We start from the raw sequence: 24,333 nt of genomic DNA on the forward strand, positions 1-24,333 counted from the left end.
TAATGAGAACAAACACAAGTGCCCATCCCAGTGTTTGTGGGACTGATCTGACTGGGGTAGAAAAGACATAAGATATCATTTCCACTGTGTCATCATGAATCACTGAGGATCTTTGCAGCCTAATTAAACTGGACTTATTAAAAGATGAGTGACTCCAACAGCCCCAGAACAAGCATTGCTTTTCACCATTTACTATTTTAGTGTTTATTCAATTATTTTTAAGAGGGATATACCTGAGCTAAAATCAAAAGAGCGCAGCTAGCAATAACCAGCTTGGTTCTAACTTACTGAGGATGCCATCAATTCATGGGTCAAGGGTGCCAACACATTGACTTCACACTTCGTACCACTTATCATCCTTAGGTCACCACTTCTCATAAACCCATAGCCATCAACTCCATATCCATCCCTGAAATCACACCCTTGCATCTACCTGCTCATCCTTTCTCCCTCTTCCCTACTCACCCTAACTCCAGATAAGCACAACCCTCCACAGTCTCCATGCTGAACCCAGGTATAGAAAATCACACCACTGAGTTAACCAGTCTACACCGAGTGACGATCACAAAACTTGGCAAACCATTCTCCCACATTGTTCCAGCTTCTCAAACCTCGCAGACCTCATGGCCCTTCCTCACACCCTTCTTGTTGACTTATACATAGAAAAAAAAAAAATACATAAGTAATAAGAATAAAACTTTCTCATCTTCTCCACGTGCTTCCACCCACCGCCTCGCCCCTCTGCCCCTATAGTTGTCTTCCTCTTGATACCAGCTCCTACTTGTACCTGGAGCCCAACTTCTCACACCTTCCTGGGAACTTTATTCCTTCTATAATTCCCTCTTGAAACATCAGTTTCTTTCTTTCTAGTCAATCGTTTTGCCAGCATACAAATATGCTGGAAGAACGGGGAGGGAGGAAATAAAAAAAAAAAAAAGAAGAAGAAGAAAGTACAGTCTGTTTGTAGGACATAAAATAAGTTAACCTTACAAATGCATTCCAATATACATTGCATACATGCCTGCTCAGTCACTTCAGTCATGTCCAACTCTTTGCGACCCCGTGGACTGTCGCCTGCCAGACTCCGCTGTCCGTGGGATGCTCCAGGCAAGAATACTGGAGTGGGTTACCATGCCCTCCTCCAGGGGATCTTCCCAACCCAGGGCTTGAACCCAGGTCTCCCGCATTGCAGGCAGATCCTTTACCCTCTGAGCCACCAGGAAAGCACCAATATCCATGAGACGCAGTCAAATACTGTTCGACACCACTTATGCCAGATACCTAGAACAGTCAAACTCCTAGAGTCAGAAAGTGCACTGGTAGACGCCAGGGGCCAGAGGGTGGAGGCCCTGGGGAGGGGGATTGGGGACTTAGTGTTTAATGGGGACAGAGTTTCAGTTTAGGAAGGGGAAAAATTCAGGAAAGAGATGATGGTGAGAGTTGCACAACAATGTGGATACACTTAGTGCACTGAACTGTACAGTTAAATGTGGTTAAAACTGTATGTTTTATATTCTGTGACTTTTATCACAATAAAAAAATCTAAAAAATCCAAATATGCTAGAAGAGCACCCATCTCCCAAGGAGACCCTGACTGAGCATCTCCCTCCATCCAGGGCTCAGGTCCTTCTCCTCTTTTTAGCACAGCTCCTTGGCAGGGCCTGTGCTTCCACCTTCCTGGACACTCTCTCCTCAGCACACTCACCTGCCCTCCTCCCTTCTCCCCATTGCCCTTTCTCAGTCTCCTTTGCCAGATCCTCCTCTTTACTCCAGACTCTTCTCTTTATCTAGTTTGAGTCAGTTCCGTCAAATATCATCTCACACTTGTCATTCCCAAATTGATATCTGCAGCACAGACCTCTCCGCTGAGTTCCAGACTCATATGCCCACTGCCCTAGTGGTGGGGAACTCGAAAAACAGAAAGTAAGAAAGAACCAAGATGGCAAAGGACCACTGTGGGAAAATTCTCATCTCCAGGGGAGGCACAGACCCCGCAGGTAGGAGGGGAGCCCGCTGCCAGGGGGCTGCAGTGTCTTCCACGGGGTGGGAGGTGGAACCCACAGCTAGCAGAAAGGCTGAGAGCACCAGCTTTCAGAACTGCCAGGATGCATTTCAGCTCATGAATAAGAAAAGAAGTCTTCACAGGTTCCAGCATCAGGAGAACAGAGAGGAGAGAAAAGAGTGAGAAATGGAAGAATTAGTCGATGCTGGGGGAAGGACAGGGGAAGGAAGAAAGGAGACACAGAAAGAGGTGGGAGACAACAAAGAAGGAAGCTAGAAGGAACGAGTAAGAGAATGAAAATAAGAACCTAGAAAAGAGATTTGGGTCCTTGCTTATTCCGGAGACACAACCAGAATCCTAGCTGAATTTTTAACAAGATGCAGAAACTCAATTCTCTGAGTCTTCCCTAGAGGGATATCAGTATGATTACTACTAATGGCTACCATTTATCAATGTGCTTCCTGGGTGCTAGGCACTCTGAACACAGGTCCTCATTTAATTCTTAAAACGACCTGTGACTCGGGTGTCACTGTCCCCATTTGATGGAAACTAAAGCTCAGAGCAGTGAGGTCATTTATTCAGGACCACCACAGGCGAGATGCCGACCACATCGTACCCCAGCCTCCCCTCGGGTAACCACTGGGCCACAGGAAACAGGAGTGAGGAGAGACCTTCTCCTGACACACACAGTCGGGGGTGGGGGTGCAATGAGCACTGAGCAATGAGCAGGGTGCACTGACCATCCAGCAGGCTGCCCACCTGCGCCGAGGTCCTGCTTCCCTCTCCACCACGGGCTGGCCCCTGAGGGCTCGGCAGGGTGGTGCGAGGATGTGGGAGGATGGCTTGTCCCAGCCTAGCAGCTAATCTAGGATGTGGGATTAAAAGCAGCCCCGAATTATCCCAGGGCAAAATCAGGTCAGGCCCCCTCCAAACCCCACCTTCACAGAGTTAAAGGTGAGGAACTGGAAGGGCTTAAAAGGCAAAGGAGTTCATTTGCTCCCTGAAACCAAAAGGGGGAGAAACAGAGCTGAAAGAAAGGGGCAGCTGGAAGCGGGGGAGAGAGTGCTCAACTGGGAGCAGTGGGAGTCCAGCACGTCATGCCCGCCGGCCCCCGGGGAGCTCTGAGGTCTCTGTAATGATTCTCCCGTGTCTCCATTTCCTCTTTTGGATCAGGTCTGAGGCCTCTGCACCCGACAGCCTAGGACAGGGCAACAACAGGGACCAACACAAGCTCGTCTGAAACGAGCCCAGAGGGTGGGACAACAGGGCCTGACTCTGGAAGTCAGTGCTGGGAAAACAGAAAAAGTCTCAAATCTCAGCAGGCGTGCATTCTGCAGGTGCCCAGACCCACTGGGAAGATGCCTGTCTACCTCTGACCCAGCCGAGTCTCCATCTGCCTCTTCAGCCAGGGATGAAGTGGACGGAGTGGAGGGGAGTCACAGGGGCGAGTGGACAGAGAGGATGGAGTTGGCATCTACACCTCCATGATTAGCAGTCATGCTGGGGAGTAGTTGTGGGGGCAGGCATATAAACTGCCACCTCCCCTCCACCAACCCCCATAACAGTGCCTGAAACTTCCACCACCGAAGCGACCCCAGGGGCTTAAAATCTGACCTCTGAAAGGCCGCAGTTAAAATGCAAACCAGTCTCTCAGATAGGAGAGGCAGATGTCACATGTCTGATTTGCTCCACCCAAGCCTCTGACTGTCAGCACCAGCGTGAACCTTGGACCACCTGGTCCAACCCCTTCTTTAGAAAATACAGGTTCGATGCATGATACAGGGTGCTCGGGCTGGTGCACTGGGATGACTTGGAGGGATAGGATGGGGAGGGAGGTGGGAGGCGGGTTCAGGTTGGGGAACACATGTACAACTCATGGCAGATTCATGTCAATGTATGGCAAAACCAATACAATATTGTAAAGTAAAAAAATAAATAAATAAAACTGAAAAAAAAAAGAAAAAGAAAATACAAGGAAACTGAGCCCAAATGGTGAAATGATGGGCCCCAGGTCGCAGGGCATGGCGGCAGCAAGGCTGGGACCCTCACCCAGGCCTACTAAGTCTTTTCACAGCATGGGTGGGCCCCTGGGAGCATCCCCCTGAGTGGGGCTGGAGTCCTGCTTCCTGCTGCCCCTCTCTCATTCATTCACCACTGCAAACAAGAGCCCCCGGGGCCTCACCAGTTGACTCCTCCCAGACTCTGCCTTCCGGAAGGATGAATGCACATTGGAAACCCGGGGCCAAAATATTCCTGGGTACCACCCACTCTGCGTCCAGATCTCTTTTCAACAGACTCCTGGGAGGTAGAAGTTTCCAGAAGGGATAGCTCTAAAGCTTTCACATATGGGGTACTCTCCTCAGAAACATTCCTTTGTTGGACAATGGGAATAAGGCAGGAAGACAGAGGGATGGAGGAAAAATGTAATTTTTTTTAAAGGTCACATTCTCACTAAAATGGCACCCTAGAATTTTCAAGATCCTCTGACCAATACCAGATTGGATTCCTTAGTTACAAAGATGGAGATTGAGTTTCTTTGGAAGCTGCTCAACCAAATGAGGCCCAGGGGTCTTAAAAAGAAGTAATGAAAGGTAAAGAAGTCCAAGGAAAGGAGAAGTTCCCTGCCTAGAATTGAGAGGGAACTCTCTACTCCCCTCCTGACAGGTTTGCAGTCACCTAAAATGGTCCTACGGAGCTGCCTGGTAAGAGGAGCCTGCCCAGGGCAGCTGGCTCTTTGCAACTGCCCAGTCTGTCCTTTACTGGGAAACCTGCATTCATTAGCATATGCCTACACCCGCAGTGCTGGCCAGCCAATGGGTAACAGGACTCCTAGTGAGGATGGATTCGCCCTGGAGCCAATGGAATTCTGGTTTCTACAGAAAAAAGTCAGGTTCCCGGAGGAGGCTGGAGGAGAGGAAATAAGAATGAACAGAAGCAGAAGGAGGGAGGGGGAGAATGTGGAGGGTGTCCCTCCCTGGACAACGGTTAAAAAGGAAAGAAAGAAAAAAAATGGCAAGAAAGAGCACAGCCTTTGAAATCAAATAGACAAATGCCTTTGCAAGTTTAGAGCAAATTAGTATTTAACTTTTCTCCACTTCAGTTCCCTCAGCTTGTAAAATGGGCCCAATGTCACAGGTCATTAAAGGAGGTAAGGAAATTAGAGAACCAGGTGGCTCTAGTGGTAAAGATTCATCCTGCCAATGCAGGAGACGCGAATTCAATCCTAGGGTCAGGTAGATCCCCTGGAGAAGGAAATGGGCAACCCACTCCAGCATGCTTGCCTGGAGAACCCCATGGACAGAGGAGCCTGGCGGGCTACAGTTCATGGAGTCGCAAAGGGTCGGACACGACAGCACGCACACACAATGACGTGTAGTTGGTGCTCAATGAGCCTGGTCTCCCTTCTCTCCTCCGCATCCAAAGCCAGCCCCACCTGGGCCCGGGAAAAGCCCAAGGCGAGACTCTCACGCAGTGAGCCCTGGACAAGGCACAGGGGCCTTCCGGGGAGGAGGGTGACCCATTTGGCCAACAGTCCTTCGCTTCCCTCTCTTCACATTCTGGGAGCCCTGGAGCACTTTTCCCCCAAATGAGGCATGCAGCAGAAATGAGCTGTGATTAGCACAGCAGAGAGACCAGGACGGTGGGGAAGCAGGGGGGAGCAGCTGCAGGCTTTCCTGGAATTAATGGAGAGGGAGCAGGGAGGGCAAGTTGCCGTCTCTGATGCTCTGCCTCCCTGCGTCAATCACCAGACAGAGAGACTTCTCCAGAAGCCAACCTTCTCAGCCTCTGCGGGGCCAAACCCGCTCTCGGGCCTGCCCGTGATAGATCTCACTCACCATTAGAGGCAGGACTGGGGTGCTCTCTGCAAGGCACACAGCAAAATTTCAAGCCAGTTTTAGGTGCTATAGGTGGATGCATGAAACTCCCAGAACATCGCACTAGAGGCAGTTAAAACTCATACCCGGAACACTGGATACAACAGATTCCTGGCAATGTTACAGTCTGAAGGCAGATGAAGGGGAGAGCAATTTTGAAAGAATTTGGTGAGACAGTGCTGTAAGAGGCCCAGGTGCTACATCAACATTGGGGGATGGGAGAGGAAGGGGTAGATCCAGAGGCTGCCATCCAATCATTTTTCCCGGGAAGGTGTATTTTCTTCTATTATGGGTTTCAATTTTGTGCTGTCAGATAATTTTTTTTCCTTCCCCCTCCCCAACTGTGTAGCATATGGGCTCTTAGTTCCCCAACCAGGGATCAAACCTGAGGGCCCTGCAGTGGAAGCACAGAGTCTAAACCACTGGACCACCAGAGAAGTCCCAAGATTACAATTTTTTTTTTTTTTGGCCACATTGCACAACTTGTGGGATTTTAGTTCCCCAACCAGAGATCAAACCTGGACCCTTGGCAGTGAGAGAGCAGAGCCCTAGCCACTGGACTGCCAGAGAATTCCCCAAACCACCTTATCAGTCCAAGGCTCTTCCACCTTTAGCTGTGCCTAAAGCCGAGGCAATTGTCATTGAACATTACAGGCAAGTGACAAGCATGCAAATGCACTCATGGAAGTATCAGAAAGAAAGACCTAGAAGCTCAGTCTGGGCCCTCCCACTTCTGTGTCGCTTTGGCCAAGTCATTTAACCCTTCTGAGTTTAGGTCTGTCATCTGCTAAGTGGTCCAGGGCTAACCCTGTCCAGAGTGCCAGGAAGATTCCATGGAGAATATGATGGCTGTGGCTTAGGAAGAGCCAGCCATCCTTGGCCACTGTGGCCCATGGTCTTTGGACTCGTAATCCATATTCCTCATACCTGGCTACAACTCTTCCAGTCTTGGGGGTCAGTGAGAAGCCCATCAACAAAATGAAGTCTGGAGTATGAGCCTGGGATAGAGGCATGGAAGTGCGGACAGGAGATTGCAGCCTCACAACCTCTTGATCCTCCAACATGAAAATCAGCTAAGGGTGTCCAGACAGTGGTACCAAAAGGCGCTTCTACACCCAAACAAAGGCCATGGCCAGAATCTAAGCCTGGGTTCCTTGATTTTCCTCACTGATCTTTCAGTCTAAAGGGTACCTATGCAAATAAACCCTTTCTCTAACTTGACTAACAAGACAATTTTAGATTTTGATCCCAAATTTCAACTGGTCTCTAGATACAAAGCTCTCTTGGGCCAACCAGCCTCTCGGGATATCCCATTAGTTCAATTCAGTTCAGTTCAGTCGCTCAGTCGTGTCCGACTCTTTGCGACTCCATGAATCACAGCACACCAGGCCTCCCTGTCCATCACCAACTCCTGGAGTTTACTCAAACTCATGCCCATCAAGTCGGTGATGCCATCCAGCCATCTCATCGTCTGTCGTCCCCTTCTCCTCCTGCCCCCAATCCCTCCCAGAATCAGGGTCTTTTCCAATGAGTCAACTCTTCACGTAAGGTGGCCAAAGTATTGGAGTTTCAGCTTCAGCATCAGTCCTTCCAATGAACACCCAGGACTGATCTCCTTTAGGATGGACTGGTTGAATCTCCCTGCAGTCCAAGGGACTCTCAAGAGTCTTCTCCAACACCATAGTTAAAAAGCATCAATTTTTCAGCACTCAGCTTTCCTCACAGTCCAACTCTCACATCCATATATGACCACTGGAAAAACCATAGCCTTGACCAGACAGACCTTTGTTGGCAAAGTAATGTCTCTGCTTTTTAATATGCTATCTAGGTTGGTCATAACTTTCCTTCCAAAACTCCTCTCCAAATGCATTGCAAAGCAGTCAGTAGTATGACAGCAGGTTCTCTGGTTTCAGGATATACTTAGTGGAAAATGCCTACAAAACCATTTGATACCAAGCAAGATGAACCTTTCATCAGCTGGACAGGCGTCACACAGAAGACAAGATACACTGGGGTTCTGTTACAAGTCATTTCAAAGGAATTCTGGTCACCTCTTTTCCCCATAAGCATTAGGATCCTACAGTTAGGACAGGGTCAGAGGTAGTCTGGTGGGAAGCATGCACAAACCCAAACTTCTTGACATGTGCAGGGGCTATGCTCACATAACCATCTTAAACACCCCAGATTTCCTCCCATTCCTGATTTTCACTTGCTGTGGATCAGGCCCCACCACAATGCAGATGCTACTTACATTCCTAAGTCTTCTCACTACAGCCCAGGACCTCCCCCATGCCCTTCAGGCTCATCTTTATGCTGGCATCAAACCTAACATCACTGGCACCTCTGAACTTTTGTTCTGGCATTCCCCACTGTTGCCGTCAGCTGCCCGCCTTCTCCTTGCCCACCTGATTCTACTCATCTTTCTGTGAAGACCTACTTCAGCCTGCACTCTGCTGATACTTAGATTTTGCACCAACTTGGCACAAAATTAAGTGGATGCATAAGACAAGTGCTCGGGGCTGGTGCACTGGGAAGACCCAGAGGGATCGGGTGGAGAGGGAGGTGGGAGGGGGGATTGGGATAGGGAACACATGTAAATCCATGGCTGATTCATGTCAATGTATGACAAAAACCACTACAATATTGTAAAGTAATTAGCCTCCAACTAATAAAAATAAATGGAAAAAAAAATTAGGTGGTCTTGTCTTAAATAATATACTAACCACCTGTCTCTCCTCCTCAGGAGCAGAAAAGATGTCTTATACAGTGAATAGAGTCTCGGGGCCAGAAAATTCTCGATTAGAAATAGCAGACACTACCAGTTGTGACTACTTATCAATTCCATCTCCCTGAGCTCCAATTTCCATTTCTGAGAAATAGGAATAATAATCTTAAATTGAAAGGACTAAACATGGCCTTCACAAGCTAACATCTATAAGAAGCCCACTGGTGACTAACACATAGTGTCACTCAGGTGTGTCCGACTCTTTGTGACCCCATGGACTATATAGCCCACCAGGCTCCTCTGTCCATGGAATTCTCCAGACATGAATACTGGAGTGTGTTGCCATTCCCTTCTCCAGGGGATCTTTCCAACCCAGGGGTTGAACCCAGGTCCCCCACAATGCAGGCAGATTCTTTACCATCTGAGCCACCAGCACATAAAAAGTATCCCCCAAAGTTTGTTTCAATTCCCCTTTGCTCCTCTTCTGTGTCCTGCAAAACCTAGCACAGTATTGCCACACAGAAGCCATTCGAGAAATGTTTGATTAATTGATCAGTAGCATAAAACAAGCCAATAACTAGAGGGTCATTATGCAAAGTAACAGTATGTGGTCAAAATGCATTGATCTATTTTTCAATTATAGATGAAAGGTTGATGTCTATGGAGGGAAAACGATCTATTTTAACTAAAGGAGTTTTCAAGATTTCAAACCACCAGCCAAGTTGAAGTTTCTGCATAAGTGTTCATGCTAGCAATTCATCATGCCCCTCCTCCACCCCTTCTTACACAAGTCACCTCCATTCCCAACCTCTTTTATACTTCTGGACCACAGAAAGTTGACTTTACACACTAAATGCAGTACAATCCTTGCTCCTTCTTTAAATCAAACACCGAACAAAACTAATCTATAGATCTTGTCTAAGTTTAGAAAGCATCCTGATCACTCCCTCTCCCAAACAGAATTTTTATATAATACATACAAATATAAAATTAACCTTGTCTTCTAATAAGACCTTTCTTTCCCCACCAAGCTGGGGAGAAGAGAGTACAAAACCAGGAATGTCAGTGAGGTCACCAACCAAAACCCACCTGAGAATCATTTCCAGGCCCTATGAGCAACTTTGAAGTCCATGCGCCAAGAGTGACACGGGTCATGGTGGGGTCCAACCACGTGAGGAATGGGGATTCAGATGGAGTTTCAGCAGAACCATTTTCACTCAGTGGCCTTTTGGCCTCACTGTCCTTTTCTGCTGCTTTTCACTTCCTTTTTCCCATACTGGGTGTTTCTCTGAAGAAAAATGTCTCTTGCCACCACATTCACTCTCCAGCTGTGTCTCACACTATCAAACCAAGAAGAGTCCTCATACAAGCTTGGGACATTGCTCCAGGGTGCATAGGAGCAAGCTTAGAAATGTATTTTAGTTAGCAACCATAACATGCATTCATGAGACTAATTTTCCCCTTGTCTCCCACTCCCTGGTGGTGAGTCAGGCACTCACTCTTTCAGGTTGCCCAGCTGTAATTCAAAGCACTGCAGAGCCAGGTGGGCCCCCAAGAGGTAAGCTGGTCCATGCCCCTAATTCTACGCAGGAGAAATGCTTGACTAGCAGCGAGTTCTATTCCAGCCTCAATTGTCAAAAACCCTTGATGGCAAAAGAGGTTCATCAATTTGTTCAAAGGCCCAAGGTGTTCTCCTTGTCCTCTCCAGAGACCCAAAGCAACTGGTCAGTCTCTTTTTTTCTCAATGATACAAGTAATGATGGTTATTAAATGACCCGTTAATCTCTTCCTCAAGTTAAACAAGCCCAAATCCTTGAAACTTTTCTTAAAGGATTTATTATCCACCCCTTTAAACTTGTTGTTAATAATCTTGTTTGTACCTTTTGGTTTTTCCACAGTTATTTTCAGTTAATTTGAACATGCTGGTATCAAATATTAAACAGGGGTGGAAAAGTACTTCCCAGCCCTTGCACATTACTCCCAATATAACACATCTTGGTATCATGCTTACTTAAAAATAAACAACACAACACTCCTTCAGCTAACGTTCCACTAGGACTTCCAGATCCATCTCAGCTATGATTATGCCTTGCCAAGTGATCACTCATAGCACAGTCAACATAATCATTATCAGTCAGATTGGTGCTAAACCATTGATGACCACTGTTATCACCTCCCAACCAAGTATTTTCTACTCCGGTGTAAGGAAATATCTGGGGTAAGCACAAAAGGGAAGGTGCTGCTCACACCATGTTTATGTAAAATATAAACAGGATTTTCTTTCATTTATTTATTTATTTTTAATTGGAGGATAATTGCTTTACAATATTGTGTTGGTTTTTGCCATACATTAACATGAGTCATAATAGGATTTTCTAACTTCTGGTCTGAAGACTCTTTCTCCTTCCAGTCTATGCCTGAAAACTGACAAGTGGGTGAACTCAGAGACGTGATCACAGGGCAAAGCTTACAGCAAATGGAGCAAATATACAACCTGTCCAACTCAACCCCTGTCTCTTTTAAGGAAAATTGCAAATAAGTAGGGGAATTTAGCAATAAGCACCACTAAAAGGTATCCTGAGATCTGAAAGTTATGTATGTTTCCAAACAACTGAGCTTCTTCTAGTCAGGGCTAAAGAGGACATCATGGATAAACTTGGCATGGATGCTGCCACTTAGCATGACTAGCTCATAGGCTACCCTTCAGGATAATCTCCTATTCAATTTGTAAGGTTTTAATTCAATAAGATATCTAGCATCAGGAATCTTATCCACCATCCAAGGAGGGAAACGATTTCTCATCAGTTCTTTGGGGATGTGAAGTTAAGAAGGTGGGGGAAGTCTCCTGATTCTGAATATGACCACACAAGAGTCTGAGTTCTTAGGAAGAAAGGTATTGCAGTAACATCCTCAATACCCCATGATTAACAATTTCAAAGAGCCACACAATCACGGAAGAGTCAGTAGTCACCAGAGAGAGACCATTTCTCTAACTGCAGCAACTCCACTCCTTCCGTATCAGGTTGCACTAAATGCCCTTTATCATTTATCTGATACAGATGACATCTGTATCATCACTGCCTACATTCACCAGGCCCGTAGGCATCATCTGCACAAATCTAACTATTTTAAAGTTGGCCTTTTTTTCCTACTTAAGTTACCAGAGATGAACAATATTAGTCATCATGTCCCCAGAGTCACTATTATATATGACTAGTACATAGGCTGGTTGGATTATTGACAGATTCTTTAGGTAAGCTCTGCACTATTGTAGTTTGTATTCAGCACTCACACTGGAAATTCTGGTAGACAGCTCTCTAAAATCTTGTGATGGAATTTTTGGCTCTGAAACATTTCTTCACATAGATCTCAATACAGCAGACATTGCTGACCCTGGAATGCACTCCTAGCCCTTCATCTGATTATTTGAAATTCTTCTTTTCCTCAGTCCTGAGACCTGGAAAATACCTTAAAATTATCACCACCCAACTTAACAGTATAATAGTTGCTTTCTAAATCAGGATCAGCAAACAATGGCCCCTGAGTCAAATCTGGTCAGCTGCCTATTATTGTAAATAAAGTGTTATTGGAACACAACCATGTCCATTCATTTACATACTAACTCAGGCAGCTTTCATGCTACAACTCCAGAGCTGAGTAGTTGCAACAGACGTCTGAACTACAAAATCTGAAATATTCACTGGGTCTTTATAGAAAAAGTTTTCAAACCCCCATTATAAACCACAAGGAAAACAAATTGCTTATTCGGAATAATCTTCTTTCCACCCTGACAAAACAAAACCAAAAAACAACTGTGACCCAAGTGACTAGTTTTTGCATACAGCTTCACATAAAATGGGCTTCCCTGTGGCTCAGATGGTAAAGAATCTTCCTGCAATGCGGGAGACCTGGGTTTGATCCCTGGGTCAGGAAAATGCCCTGGAGAAGGAATTGGCAACCCGCTCTAGTATTTTTGCCTGGAGAATCCTGTGGACAGGGGATCCTGGCAGGATAGGCAGTCCATAGGATCGCAAAGAGTGGGACACAACTGAGCAACTACACATTTTCTTCACTTTCACTTTGCATAAAATCTGGTTTGACTCTCTTACAAAGTGTCCTCTGAAATAAGATACATAAAAGATATAAAATACAAGAGAAATCTAAATAAAAATTCTAGAATTATAATACTAATATATAAAAGATACATAATATGTTGCTGTTGTTTTTCAGCCTCTGAGTTGGATGCAACTCTTTGCAACCCTGTGAACTGCAGCATGCCAGGCTCCTCTGTTCTCTACTATCTCCTGGAATTTGCTCAGATTCATGTCCATTGAGTCAGTGATATTATCTAACCATCTCATCCTCCGCTGCCCCCTTAATATAAATATAATATAGTATCAATATACATTATATAGTAAAATATAATTATACACAATATATATATCCCTCCAGAATTTTTGTTATTTAAATTTAAAAGTATTTTACATCTCATGATATATGATATGAAGTCACTTCAGTCATGTCCAACTCTTTGCAACCCCATGGACTGTAGCCTGCCAGACTCCTCCATCCATGGGATTTTCCAGGCAAGAATACTGGGGTGGGCTACCATTTCCTTCTCCAGGGGATCTTTTAAACCCAGGGATCGAACCTGGGTCTCCCACATTGCAGGCAAACTCTTTACTGTCTGAGCCACCAAGGAATCTCATATGTAACTTATTTCAGAAGATACTTTGTAAGATATCATATATGTATAAATATGTTTTATTTAAATCAAAAGAAGTTGTGAATTTGCTGGTTTGGGGATACAATAAAGTGAATTCAGTTCTAATCATGGAATAATTTGAAGTTCTTAGAAAAAACAAGGATAAAAGGAATGTGATATAACAGATAACTCATCAGCAATAATAATGTGAAATAAAAACATATCTTTAAACTTACAGTTGTGCCCAGAGTTTTAAATGGGAGACCTTTCAGAGGGTTGGATGGGGGAACATTTTTTCCTGGAACCACATCCTGAATCCCTAACACATGATGAATAATGACCTAGCTCCATCCAGAGAGCTACCAAAGGACCATTCCCAGCATGTAACAGGTCTAAGTCAGGATACCACCAGACGCACTCACGGGCTAAGTCAAGGATCTGCTGTCGTGATGGAGTTTGGTCCAGGCAACCTAATCCCGACTTCTTCAACTTTCACCACCTGGCAGCCCTTGGCAAGCTGCCCCAAAGCCTTCAAAGGGTATCTGCTACTTGCTCGCATTTGATTTCATCCACATAAAGTGGGTCTTCAGTGTTTTTAATTTACAACCAACATTTTAAAAATGGGGAGATCTGCCAAATATTTAAAAATGTTGGCTCCTCTTGAAAAACCAGAGGACCTGGGCACCCTGGGATCACGTTCTTGCAGGCAGCACCCGCTGAGCTGTGGGAGCTGCCTCATTCAGAGCACAGGTGCTCTCAGATGCTCTCTGGCTCTCCACACCCACCACCAGCCCTCTCTGTTACCCCCCTGTACCCAAAGCTGAGCATAAAGGCTGCTCCGTCTCCCTGGCACTGTTCATTTTCTCATCTCTGGCCTGTTTCACTCATTAAAGATACCTGCCCTGTGGGCATCTGAATTCAAACCCAGAGCTAACTCTTCATACAAATTAATATATTGGGTTGGCAAAAATGCTTGTTCAACTTTTTCCAAAACATCTTACAGAAAAACCCCAACAAATTTTTAGGTCAACTCAATATTTCCTCAAAATGGATGAGGAAAATTGACTTCTTTTTCTCATTCTCTGGCTCACATGTACACATTCCCCCACCCTCCTGACAAGGTGACCACCAACAGACTGGAAGCATATGCATACTTTGCCAATAACAAACTGTCAGACATTTAGAAAAGGCAAGCCCTGCCTCATGACCTGCCATTAGAGACATTAGATTCTGCAGGGTCTCCTCTGTCCTTATTTACACTAATACTACACCTCCATGCTAGACATCTTGTCCCTAGAAGCATCCCAAAGACAGTCTCTACAGAGAAAGCCTTGGTCATGAAGTAAAACACACGTTATATGGGCTTCCCAGCTGGGGCTAGCGGTAAAGAACCTGCCTGCCCATGCAGGAGACAAGGGAGACGTGGGTTCGATCTCTGGGTTAGGAAGATCCCCTGGAGAAGGAAATGGCAACCCACTCCAGCAATCTTGCCTGGCGGGCTCCTGTCCATGGGGTCACAAAGAGTCGGACACGACTGAAGCGATTTAGCACTAGCACAAGACACACTTTAGATAGAAAGTATTTGCCCTTCGGAGTCAAAGTACCCTCTTCCCGGGTACAAAGTAGAAGAAGGATTTCAGGTGCAATCAATTCCCTCCTAAGAAGATATTTAAATCCCTAGGTAACCTCTGAATTCAAGCATCTCAAATCTGAGTCACTGTAGGAAGTGGATGGGCTTCCCAGGAGCACTAATGGGAAAGAACCCACCTGCCAATGCAGGAGACATAAAAGATGAAGGTTCTATCGCTGTGTTGGGGAGATCCCCTGGAGGAGGGCATGGCAACCCACTCCAGGATTCTTGCTTGGAGAATCCCATGGACAAAGGAGCCTGGTGGGCTACAGTCCATGGAGTCACAGAGAGTCGAACACAACTGAAGGGACTTAGAATGCACACAGGAAGTGGGTAGTGTATAATAAGTGTTCAAAACTTCCTTTCTACTCCAAGTATCTATAAACAGATGAACAGATAAAGAAAATGTAATATATACATGCAATGGAATGGTATTCAATCTTAAAAAAAGGAATGAATTCTGACATGTTACAACTTGGATGAACTTTGAAGATAGGCTAAGAGAAACAAGTCCGACACAAAAGGACAAATACTGTATGATTGTATTTAGATGAGGTGCCTCGAATAATCAAATTCATAGAGCCAGAAAGTAGAATGGTGATTGACAGGAGCTGGGGAGAGGGGGAAATGGACAGTGTTTATTGGGTATAGAGCTTCAGTTGAAAAAGGTGAAAAAGTTCTGGAGATGGATGGCGGGGATGGTTGCACAACAATGTGAATGTAATTAATGCTACTGACCATACACTTCAAAAAGTTAAAATGGTAAATTTAATATCATGTATATTTCACCCACAGTAAAAAGAAGAAAACCCTAAGGAGGGTATATTGGCGGGGGGTGGGGGAAATCCTTTTTACTGCTAGAGAAATGTATAAAAACCATAATGTCTAAAGGAAGATGGAACATGCGAGCAGCAGCATCATAGTGTCCTGTTCCACCTCCACCTGGCCTGAGTATGGGCTGGCAACGCTCAGGGGGCAAACCTGGCCTGTGAGGCTGGCCTGGTTCACTCTGACCTAGAGGATCCATCCAAGAAGTGTCCACCTCCACACTCAAGGGGATACTTATCTTGGGTTGGGGGGCAGGTTGACAGCTGCACCAACAGGCATCTTGGGGAGGCTACACCACTACCTTCCAGGAAGTGGAAGCATTAACCTCTCAGCTTTTCCAAAGCACACACTACATCGTGCATTATTATGCAAAACTATCTTAGCACAGGGTGTGACAGCAACACTGGATGGGTATCTTAAGCCAGTACACATAACTGAGCTCTCCACAGCTCCATTTTGGCCATGGAGAGGGTGGCGGTGGCTGCGGTGATGGTGGGTAGGTAACAGCAACTCTGGACTCAAAGCTCGGATGCTGGGACCAACCCTGGACATCGTTCACTTTCCAAGTCACCACCTGTCAGCCAAGCCAGTGGCAGCCTCTGTTCTGGACAGTGCTTCTAAACAAAACAATAGGGCTCAACAGATCTGGGCATGCGAACAGGCAGAATCCTTTCAGGAGCCCCTACTATAGGACAGTGTGAAAGTTGAACTCATGGAGGATGAGGATGGAAAAGCAACATTTACAGAGATGCTATAGAAGCATTGGAAACAGGCTTTTATTTTAACCGAAACTTACACAAACTTGATACAAACCCTACATTATGCAAAACTTGATCACAATTCTACGCATGTTATAACTTGTGGGAGCTGGTTGGAGAGTGGATTATTATTATAATTATCATTTTGATAAAAGACATTTTCTATCAGAAAATGTCACAGAAAGGACAACAAAATGATTTAAAAAAAAGATACTCTTGGTGATCTCCCCCAGGGACTGGCCTTGAACAGACTGACAAGAATTCTGTGCCCCTCCAATCTCCCTTTGCTAAAGTGAAAGAGAGCTTCTCGGGCTCAGAACCATCCCACTAACACTGTCACCCCCAGCGTTAGATGGTACATTGATTATTATAACTCTGCTTAGCAGTGAGGGAAACTCAAGAGCCTGAATGTATAAGACGGGGAGCAAAACCTAGTGGCCCAGTCACCCCAGCTCCTTCACTAGGTCGCAGACACAATGTTGAATGTGTTTCATAGGCCACATTCACTTCCACTAACAGGGCCATAAAAAGACAGTTCACCCGCCTTTCTCCCCATCAGCAGCTGAATGTGAGCTTTCCATCCGTCAGGCTGGCCTTCCTCGCCCGTGGGGACATCTAGAAGCCAGATCAGCAGAGGGCTCCCTTTGCAAGTCTCCTCTAGGAGTTGTTAGGGAACAGACTTAATATCATCCCAGCAAATGCTTATTTTTCGTTCTCTTTTTTTTTTCTCCTCTCTTTCTCTTTCTTCACTGGGTTATTTTAAACAAAGCTGTCTGTGTTTAAATCTGTTGAACTTGCAGAGATATATTTAATCGCTAGATGGAATTCCTTTCAGAACCAGGCCTCATCAGACACGATAACCAGGAGGCAGGCTGCTTCTTGACATCAGATAAATGGGGCTTGCCTGGGGTGAGGGGAGAGTTTGTTAGTTTGACTGTTTTAGGGGGGAGCGGAGAGACTGCTGATAGCCCTTGTGGCTAATTTATTTCAGTCAAGTCTTAACACATAATCAAACACTTTCAATAGACTTTTGCAGAAGGAGAAAAAAAAAACTGATCACTCCTCACTTACCACTTCCAACTTGCAGAAATAAAAATACCTAAAGAACATACATGAATGGCTTTTTAAAAAGCCTGAGAGAGCAGAGTTGATCTTTATTCTCTTATTAAAAATGTGGGGTATTTTTCCTTAGAGTTAATATGCAGTCTTTATTTTACAGTAAGTCCTCTATTGATTTTCATGTCTTCACAAAAATTGCTTTTAACTTTTGAAGTTGAAGGTACTTTAAACAAAAATACTGTGCCACATCAGCACCTTTTCTTTTAAATATTGAAATAAATAAAATAGTTAACTCTTTTTTTTTTTTTCCTGTAAGTCTGTTTGTGTTCAGTTATTTCTACGGTAGAGCCATTCCAGTCTGACCTGGATATTTTCTTACAGACACTTTAAAAAAAAAAATGTAATGGAGAATTAAAAAAAAAAAAAAGTCTTCTTATTGCACAAAGTGAGGCCATTCCCGAGACTTCTCTGAGCCGAGCTGAGTTGCACTGGAGGCTTGTCCTCAATCCGGGCTCCTGTGTTGGCGGAAACACATGCGCAGGAGGGGGCCAGGCAAGGGAAGAGGAGAAGGAGGAGGAGGAAGAGGAAGAGGAGGTGCTGATTCTCGCGGCTTCTCTCCACCTTCTTCACATACGGCTTGCTTGAAGGATGCCGGAGTCTCCAGGTCAGAGCGTTGACTGCAGAGGGAAAGGCAATGAAAGATAAAACAAAAAACAAAAGCACAGGACAATTGCCTAAAAAAAGAAAGATTGCAATTTAAGGAAGTGGTGGAAATGAATTGGGAAAAAAAAAAATGGAAACAACTGACAATTTGCCACGTGAATGAGGGCACAGCTATGTACAACGAGCACCAGACTAGTTGTCTCTCGTGCCTTCATTCAACACCAGGAGCTCAGCATCAGCCAGGAATGGGAGAGATCAGCTGCTCCTGGGCAACAGAATGAGGCGAGAAACAGGGCGTGGCTGGATTTTTAATTCCTAGGTGGCGTAGCAGGCAAAACTGGGTATCAGCAATATCTGTACTTTTTTCTCCTCTACTTGGAAATGAAACAATCTTTTCCCTGTTGAAATACTCCAGAAGGACCATTATGATAGAATCTGTCACCTGTCACTTAAATGGAAATGAGTAGTATCTATGGTACAGGACCCATAGTAGTCACAGCAAAGCCCAATGGTTGCCCCATTTGGTCTAAGGCCAAAAGGCTTCACGCATACGCTCTCATACCCAATCCTGCCCCAGGGTGTCAGAATTACTCAGAGAGAGAATCAAGCCAAGATATCTGTTCCAGTCCTCAACTAGCCCAGTGATCCCCGGAGTCAGCCTTGGAACGAGGCGGCAGTTCAAACCAGGTGGGTCCCTTTAGCCTAGATGGGAACCAACCGGGCAAGGATTTTGCTTCTAGCTGAAATGAAGTCTGCCAGGTTATTTTGGTCTTTGGAATGGAGTAGTCGGCACAAAGGAGTAAGCAATAAAACCAAGGACTATCACATTTCACCCCAAGAAGCAGTTCCTGAGGGCAGAGATGGGTGTCCCCATGGTGTCCAGCTCACTCTGAGTGGTGAGAGGAGGGGTGGGGAGGGTTCAACTGTAAAGTGGCCAAGCCAGCAGGGAACAAAGTTCAAAATCAAATGAGCTAAAAAAAAAAAAAAAAAAAATCAAATGAGCTGCTCAGCCTCTTCCAAGTTGCACCTCCCCTTCCCATCCCCCATCACTTCTGGTACCCAAGGCATCACTGGTCAGGTGTACAGGACTGGATTTGCTGCACTTCCAAAGCCAAGACTCTATCCATCCACTGATGCTTTCAAAGGAAAACTGAAAAGGGCCTCATTTCCACCCGCTGCCAAGCCTTCCCTACACCCCTGCTCCTGAATCTTTCCTCTGTATCCATCCCATCCCACTGTCCCCTTCTTGGCTCTGCTTCTCTGCTGTCCCTTCCCAGGCTCCCCTCCTCACCCTCCCCTGTGCTCATCTCTTCACTGTTTCGTCTCCTCCATCCCCTTCACTCCAGCAACAGAACCAGCTGGCCTTTCTCTAGAGCCCCCAGAGAGCACTTGCCAAGTTGGGCATCCATCAGACTTTCACCCTCTGCCAGGAGTCTTCCAGTCCCTCCCCCAGTGGCCCAGATTCCCACCCACCCAGCCTTGTTTCATTGCTTGTTTGGTGAGTCTGTCGCATAACCATACCCCACATCCTTTCTGTTTCCTCAAATTTCTACCTTTGACCCCCCCCCCAATATACACACACACACACACACACACACACACATTTTTCTTCTGCCCTAATTAAGCCACCTAGAAAGTAGTTGGTTGGTTCCCAACCTTATGCTCCTACATCCATTTTCTCTTTCTGGGCCAAGTGCGGGCCACTGGGAATGTCCTGCTATATCTAAGTCTTCTGCTCTCAGCCGCCTTCAGGAGGCTTACTTTCCATCACTCCACAGATCTCCTACTTGCCCCTCACCCCATCTTCATGTCCTCGTTCTCTCTCCCTCCCCCACCGCCCCCACCATGTCACTGCCTTCTGTGATTTACCACCTTCACTTGGCCATTGGATACTGTGTCCAGCTATGGCTTCAACTTTTCTGCCAAGAAAATTTCTTGAGCATCCACTGTGCATAGAAGGAGATGCTAAATCCTTCCACTAATTAGCTCAGAAACATTGCTCAGTTCTGTTTATCTCAACAAATAATTATGGCACAATGGTGTTGGGTACTGTCCGAAGGATATGCATGACATCATTTTGCCCTCAAGGAACACACCATCTGTTTGATGAGAAAGACTACCAAAAAAATCACAATATATTTTGATGAGCACTAACGCTAGGGACATGGACAAAATGCTACAGAACAATACTTAAGCACTTTTTTAAAATGCTGTGATTTTTGCCATTTTACGTTTCAGGCTGTGATTCCCAGTTCTGCTTTTTGTTCAGCACTATCTTCATTCTCTCTCACAATAGACACCCTTGCCTACAGATTAAATAGCAATAGTCAAGCTACAGCTCTTTGTTGATCTGGATGACTTCCTCCAAGAAAATCTCCCTGACTACTGAGATTCACAGCAAAAATACTCACATGCCATCCCATGACACTCTTAAATGTTTTTAACTACTTACTAATATCTAGTCTGCCCAGCTAGATTCCAAATAAACCCACTGACCCTGTGTTTAATTTCATCCTATCCTTCACAAGGCTGAGCTGCTCCTACTCAGTCCCTAGCCACTAAATGAATGAAAATATTATACTCTACAAACATACTAGCCTAAACCTCAGCTTAAAGGCAAAATGTCTGAGTCACTCATAATGGAGTAAATTAATCATGAATAGAGTCTGTAGATTGTAGTACTGCATCAATGTGAATTCCTTGGTTGTGATCATTGTACTTCAGTTAATTGAAGAATCTGGGTGAAGAGTATATGGAAAATCTTTGTATTATTTGTGCAAATTTGTAAGTATGAAGACTATTTCAAAACTTAAAATTTAAGTCTTGGTTATTGGCAAAGGGCCAGTGTTAAAACACTTTGAAAACCTAATTGCAAATGCTTTTTAGCCAGTAATTTAGTTCTGACAAGGATCTTCTGTCATTCTCAGCTGTTTTATAAATCAATCAAGCTGAACGATTTTCCCTATACAGTTTTTCCTATTTTGAGTAAATGGTCAGCAATCACTTTTATTAAGCACAACAGAATCATATAATTCAGTGTTTCAGTGTTAGAAGTACTTGGGTATGTGACCAAAATAGAGTCTGAGGTCTTCACTCCCTGCCCCCTCACCCCTCCACCCACCCTACTCCGATGTCACACCAGCACACTAACCATCAGTCAACCTCAGTTCTTCGGGGAAGTTCATGAAAACTTAGACACTGCCACCTCTCAACAGGATTCTAAGGGGATAGTAGGCTGGGATTTAGGAGCTCGGTTCAGTTTGGGTTGAATTGGGTTGATTTGGTTTGGGTTTTATAGCATCAGATGCCTCCTTTCAATCCAGTAAGGTCTTGAGTGAAAGACCTCAAAGCCCTTCACTGATTGTACCCAAGACAGACCCAGACACCACCTACTGACCCTGGAACTTCAGACCAGTCATTTAACCTGATCAAACCTTAGCTTCCTCAGCGGCAAAAGGGGTATAAAGAAAATCCATTTTCCCTCACAGGGCTGTCTGGAGAATCATGGTTAGGTAACGTTGGTTACGTGTTGTAACAGGGTAAGGAATGTCCAGGGCTTTCCTGGCGGTTCAGATGGTAAAGAATCTGTCCGCAACACGGGAGACTCGGATTTGATCCCTGGGTTGGGAAGACCCCCTGGAGAAGGGAATGGCCACCCACTCCAGTATTCCTGCCTGGATAATACTCCAGTATTCATTCCTGGCTAACTCCATGAATAGAGGAGCCTGGCAGGCTACAGTCCATGAGATTGCGAAGAGTCAGACATGACTGAGCAACTGACACACACAAGGAATGTCCATATCCTAGGGATAGAGAAACCATGGCAGAGATTCATGGAAACAAGCTCACAAAGGGATTGAGTTCAGACTTTTCTACTCTAGCCTTCTACTCAAAAAATGCCTCACTCAGAAAATACATGGCACAAGTAACTTCACTTCCAGAAGTCAACAAAATCCCCCATAGAAAAATTCCTAACACATGAGTCTGCTCAAACTTTAAGTACAAGTTCAAGATTATATTCATCAGACGTAACAGGAGGCATATTGGGATAATATTAATTAATTTTATTCCACCATGAAGTGAGAACCTCCAAACAGCCTAAAGGCTGTTCTCTCCCTGAGTAACGATCTTGTGTTCCCTCAAGTGCTATATAAAGGCAATACCAGGCTGCAGCCCATTAGGTGCAAAGAGAGATGCAAGGTAAGCAGGAAGACTTAAAGGGATACTATTGATGTGAACATCATGTTTTTATTAAATCTTTCTCTATAAAATACCAGTAGCAAATCGCATTAGTGACTTTAAAGTACCTTTAAAAAAATTAAATGCAAATTTCTCACTCCCAGTGTTAATAGTGATTAGAGGGTCTGCTCTCTACATAGTCTCAGTAACAGATGTAAAGGTTTAGACTGTCCTAGGTAGGAAAAAACAACAGGTAGACAACGATAATCACCTTTATAGAAAGAGTTCCCCCCAGGGGTTTTGTATGTTGCAACAAATTTAGAAGGTTCTACTATCTTTGATTCTCCTATCTTTGGGCTAGGATTCAGAAAATTAGGTGACATTTCTGAAGGATTTGGGGTGGTGCTTTACTGAGCTGAGAACAGAGAAAACTAATCAGACCATTTTCATCCTGATGACTCTAATTAATTTTATATTAATATTTGAATATCGATACTTAACAAAAGCAACAACAAAACAATAGATGTGCTGACTACTCACACAACTCTTGCAATTTCTGAGGTTGCAAGAAAGTAGATCTTTGTCCCTAATAGGCATCAGGAGGGAAGGTCTAGAAACAGTGGTTTAGAAGATGAGCTCTCTATAAAATTGTGCACAGAATTTTAATTGGAATAATCTTTGGGGATCTTACTGCTTACTCTTCAGTTTTGAGATTGCTTTTAATAAGACTAATTACCTTTTAAAGTTCTCAGGTGGACCTGAGAAAAAGGAAGAGAGATATATCTATATATACCTATATTCCATATATGGAACATGCAAGGGGCAACGCAGAACAATAATAAAAGTAAACAGTTTATGTCCTGGAGTCAAGGTTGCCAAGGATCAAAATCTGGCTCCTTATTAGCTCTTGGACTTCAAGTACATTCCTTAGTTACTAACCCTCAGTTTCCTCATCCGTAAACTGTGGGTAATACAAGCACCTACCTTACAGATAGTCAAGAGGATTAAATGAACTGTTTCAGGGAAAACAGAACAAGGCCTGGCTTATAAATGGTTTGCCATTGCTATATAAAGAAAGGAGGAATACTGACTGTTGTTATAGTCAATAAACTATAACATTGACCATCAAGGCACTTGGAAACCCAGGACAACCAGCTTCCTTCTCCTAAGCTTCCTTTTAGAGTTTTCTTCATTCTCCTTAAGACATCTGCCTCCAAGCAATGTCCACTTCCTCTCTCAAATGTAACTCAGTCTCTCTGGGTTGATCTTTCCCAATGAAAAGTGAAGGACTTGAACTTGATCATCTTCAAAGTCCCTTCCAGTTCTTTTCCTGTTTTTTTTTTTGTTTTTTTTTTTTTTTAAGATTGTAAATTCTGATACTATAAGCAAGAAGAGATAAGGTACTCAAGTAATGCTAAGATGCATGATTACGTTCACCTTTGCCATACCAGCTAAGAAAGATGAGGACGTCTAAACAAGAGACACTGAAGATCAAGTTATGCTAGCAAAACTAAAATAGGTGAGCAGTAGCCATCCTCAGATAAATCTCTCCATGGGAGTTTGTTTAAACAGTTCATTCATGGTTCCCCTTCAGAACCCCAAGCTAGACTCTGAAATTAGATGAACTTTCATAATTTGCCTTATGTGAGTTTTTTCTTTAATTTCAAGTTCAAAGTCAAGCTGTCACTGAGAATTTCAGGACTACAAGATTTCAAATGACCATATAGATTGGTTGGATATATTTTTATTAATGTAGAAGCTCATATTTTACCAGTGGGAGCAAGTTATAAGGCTGTGAATCCTGAGTCAAAGTAACAGAACAGATGAAGTAAAGGGGTGAAGGATGACAGCAGGAGCAGGTTGTCAGCCCCTCTGCAGAAACCAACTGGAACCAGCTACGTTGGCTTTT

The 24,333-nt window shown here is 44.5% G+C and overlaps 1 protein-coding gene across 5 annotated transcripts in view; it reads right to left on the bottom strand.

Moving 5' to 3' along the window:
- The window catches only part of DPF3 (double PHD fingers 3), a 289,836-nt gene that overhangs the window by 37,020 nt on the left and 228,483 nt on the right, over positions 1–24,333 (bottom strand). The window contains exon 10 of one of the 5 annotated variants that reach the window (XR_011488365.1): positions 16,518–18,259. The exons of the other annotated variants lie outside the window; for them this stretch is intronic. The gene's annotated coding sequence lies outside the window, so the exon portion shown is untranslated. Of the gene's footprint in view, positions 1–16,517; positions 18,260–24,333 lie in introns of those variants that run through there. 5 annotated transcript variants of the gene reach the window in all.

Source organism: Odocoileus virginianus, chromosome 6, assembly GCF_023699985.2.
Source record: "Odocoileus virginianus isolate 20LAN1187 ecotype Illinois chromosome 6, Ovbor_1.2, whole genome shotgun sequence".
Taxonomy (NCBI): domain Eukaryota; kingdom Metazoa; phylum Chordata; class Mammalia; order Artiodactyla; family Cervidae; genus Odocoileus; species Odocoileus virginianus.